Here is a 4139-nt window from a genome sequence, read left to right as displayed (position 1 = left end):
TGGTGTCTGTTACATTTCAGTCAACTGACCTTGTTCCAACAAGTCTACACTGTGAACAATGTATCTTAGCTTAGCTCTAGTAATGCTTTAGATTTATCAGCTTCTTTAGGTGCTGCGGTTTTAAACAAAAAAACCTGAACACTCGCAAAAACTCCCTTTTTAACAGGAAGAAACCAAGAGCAGAACCACTGCTTAGGGAGGGGCATCCATCTCCGTCAGCTGGTGGGGGGGTGAGGGAAGGAGGAGAGCCAGAGATGATTAAAACTAATTATTAAATGCAGAGTTGTGTATCAAAGGTTTCAGATTTGCACAGCAAACTTCTTTTTTTTTTTTACTTCACTTTTGATGGCCTGTCACTGTTAAAGTTGGCATATTACACAGTTTACTCTATTTCTAGAGTCATTTTCAAATTCAAAAGCATTCTAATGTCTTACTTGGTAGAAATGTATGCTGTGACCACAGACCCCTCTGAAACCTGTGCACTCCAGTGAGTGAGTCCCCTTTTCAGTATTGCTCTCAGCAAACAGGGAAGGGCTAAAGCCCCCCCCCCCCCGGTTTTAATTCTGAAATTAAAACCAGAATTCAGGAGGAGGGGGGGAGAAGCAGAAAAATCCTGCTTTGCTTCCACAGGCAGTCATTTTGAAGCATGTGGCCTATAAAATGAAATAATCCTATTACTTCTGGAAATGGAGCTTTCCTCCTGCTTGGGGATCGATTTCTGGCCAAAGCTTTCCCTCCATGATCCTTATCCATGTATTTATGAATCATCTTAATGTCTGAAATGGGCCTTTAAACACAGTTTGATCAATTAATATAACTAGAAAAATTTGCATTTCCTGCAAAAATGCTGTATGGATGCTGTAAAGCTGAAGCTGTCTGCTGAAAAAGCTGAAAATAGCTGAAGAAGTTGAAGTCAGTATTTGGAAAGTTGGAAATACTATATTTAGTGAAAAAAAAACTGTTTTTGGTTGTTTATAAATATATAGTACTACCCTTCAGCCTCCTAGTAGACATACCTGTGTTATAAATGTGAAACTCCTAATTTTCAGAATAGTTGACCTCTGACCTTGAAGTCAAGGTCACTGAGATTTAAGCTTCAGAGACTTTCAGTAGATGCAACCATGGTATTGATTTGAAAATTCTACACTACTTGGGTGTCACAAACTTGGGTGTCCACAGCGCCTCAAAAATGCCAATGCTATTGTCAATTTTTGACAACGCGATTTTGATGTTGTCTAATGTAGTGCAAAAAACGAAACAAACCCAAAACATTAATAAATAAGGTAAATAAGGTATATACTACATACTATTAAACATTTTAGAGGTCCACAATGAGGTCAATGAACAGAATGAAGGAAGTAAGTCATTTTTATATGACAATGGTGTAAAAAAGCGTTTTCCTATTTTTTTTTTTTTTTTTTTTTTTTTTTGTATGTTTGTCACACCTAAACGTCTCAGATCATCAAACAACTATTTTTTTTTTTTATGTAAAAAGAAAAATCCTTTAACTGTCCAGTTTTCTTCATGTTATGATGCTTCTCCCACTGGTTTGTCATTAATAAATCAGATTTTGGCTGCTGCAGCAGAAAAAGACGAAGAGAAAATTTAATCACACAAATCAGAGGTGCAGATTTACACTTTACCTGAAACAGAGCAAAAGTGCTTTTTAAATAGGTTAATGAATATTATGTAATATAGGCTAGATGTCTGGACATTACTAGTTTCATTTGGGCCTTCTGAGCCATTAGTCCTCTGGCTTATTGCCAGTTACCAGCCAAATAGCTTGTGTACTTTATTATCTTAGTGTGTTAAAGATTCTAGTTCTTATTCTGGTCAAACTGTGCTTCATTATTTGTTTACAGCACAGCTACAGTTCCAGGTGACATACTGATATGAATCATAGTATTTTATGGAATTCCAAAAATGGCTGCCAGGACAGCTGCCACCACACTGATGTGACACACTACAAATCAACTCTTTGAATTAGGGTACATGATGCTCTGTGCTGAGTCTGCACAATAACGGGAGTGTTTGTCTGATTTCAAAAACTTTAATAAAAAAGCTGCTCTTTTAGCAGTTTGCTTCTTGTCCAGGTGTATGGAGGATGCCCCACCATACACCTGTCTGTATGCTGCTCTAAGTGCTTGACGATTTGGTGGACTGTCACTAAAACTGTGGTTCAGGGACTGAAACGGTGTCTGGTCAACATATCTGCTCAAATCTAAAGGATTTGATTTAAATCCCTGTTGTAACTGAACATGGTTTGTTTCATGGTATTACTGATGATAAAGACGCTTTGGTTTGGTTTCAGTGCAACTTTCAGTCAATGCTAATGCAGAAAGCATAATTTGCATTTCATACCATATTATGTGATATGCGACTACTGACATGGTTTCAAAGAACCAAAGTAGTTTGGCTGCTGAACCCAAACCCTACTGAAGCAAGATTACAAGATTATCTGTTCTGAAAGAAATCTTTTAGTGTGTGCTAGGCTGCTGCAAGGGCATTTGAAGTTAAAGGCATTACTAGAAAAATTTGCATTTCCTGCGAAAATGCTGTGTGAATGCCTTGTAGTGGAATCGGAAAACAGCTGAAGAACGAGAACAATCTGCTGAAGAAGCTGAAGTTTGTGCTGAAAAGAGTTGAGGAATCTGGAATTTGTGCTGAAAAGAGGTGAAAAAATGAAAATTCTGCTGAGAAGAGGTGAAGAAGTTGAAATTTGTGTTGAAAGGAATTTAAAAAGTTAAAGTGTTCACTGAAAAAAAATGTTGCCATAAGCGGGATTTGAACCTGGGTCTCCTGCTCTGAGAACAGCTGCTCATCTCACTGAGCTAAAACACAGCTCAGCTCAGAGAGCCAAATCAGAAAAGACGCTAGTAATTTGGTCCCAGTCATCAAAATGGGCAAAAAAAAAAAAGGCATAAAAAGCTTACTATTTCAAAAAGTATAGCAGTTATTAGCACCAAAAGATATAGCAGGCATCAACTGAAGGACCTGAAAAATTAGCTGACAAGAGCTGACAAAGTTGAACTTTCTGCAGAAATGAGGTGAATAACCTTAAGTTTGTGCTCGAAACAGGTGAAGAAGCAGAACTTTGTGCTGAAAAGAAGTGAAGACACTTAACCTTCTGGGTCAAATACTATTATTGAGCAAAAATACTACGATTTGGCACAAATACTATGCTTTGGCAGAATTACTGTCTTTGAGCACAAATTCTATGATTTGGCTCAAATACTATGATTTGGCAGAAATGCCATGTTTTAGCACAAATAATGTAATTTTGTTAAAATATTATGAATTGGCAGAAATACTATTAGCACAAATGCTATGATTTGGCAGAAATACTATGCTTTAGGACAGATACTCAGATTTGGCTCAAATACTATGATTTAGCAGTAATACGATAACATAGCAGAAGTACTATGATTTGTCACAAATGCTATTAGTACAAATACTATGATTTAGCACACATGCTATGATTTGGCTGAAATACTATGATTTAGCAGAAATACTACGATTTGGCACAAATACTATAATTTAACATAAACAGTATAACATAGCAGAAATACTGCGATTTAGCCAAAATACTACAGCATTGAGGAAATACTATGATTTAGCAGAAATAATATAATTTGGCAGAAATACTATGTTTCAGCACAAACATTATGATAGCAGAAATGTGTGCTTGTATGTTTCTAGATCAGTCAACTGTATGTCTGCTAAGTCATAGTATTTGTGCCAACTCATAGCATTGCTGCTAAATCATAGTATTTGTGATAAAACATAGTATTTCTGCCATTGACAGAAATACTATGTTTTAGCCTATATACTATAATTTGGCTCAAATACTACGATGAACACCAGTGTCCACTCTTAGTTAATTGCATAGCAACCATAACAACGCATGTATTCTGAAAAATCACAATTTTGCAACTGAAAACTTAAAGAGGCAGTAAATTAAAATGGTAACACACCCAATAATTTCAGAACATTTTAAAGTTTGAATGGGGTTTCTACGTGAAAGTATGAGGAAGTAGTTAAGTTTCAAAAACAAGCAAGTTTTAGCAGAATTGTGGAAGTTTCCCATTCATTTCAATGGGACAAAAAAAAGGAAAAAAGCTTAATATTTTAAAAAGTAT

This window comes from Oreochromis niloticus, linkage group LG15, assembly GCF_001858045.2.
Source record: "Oreochromis niloticus isolate F11D_XX linkage group LG15, O_niloticus_UMD_NMBU, whole genome shotgun sequence".
In the NCBI taxonomy this organism is placed as follows: Eukaryota; Metazoa; Chordata; class Actinopteri; order Cichliformes; family Cichlidae; genus Oreochromis; species Oreochromis niloticus.
This window is presented reverse-complemented; position numbering follows the sequence as displayed.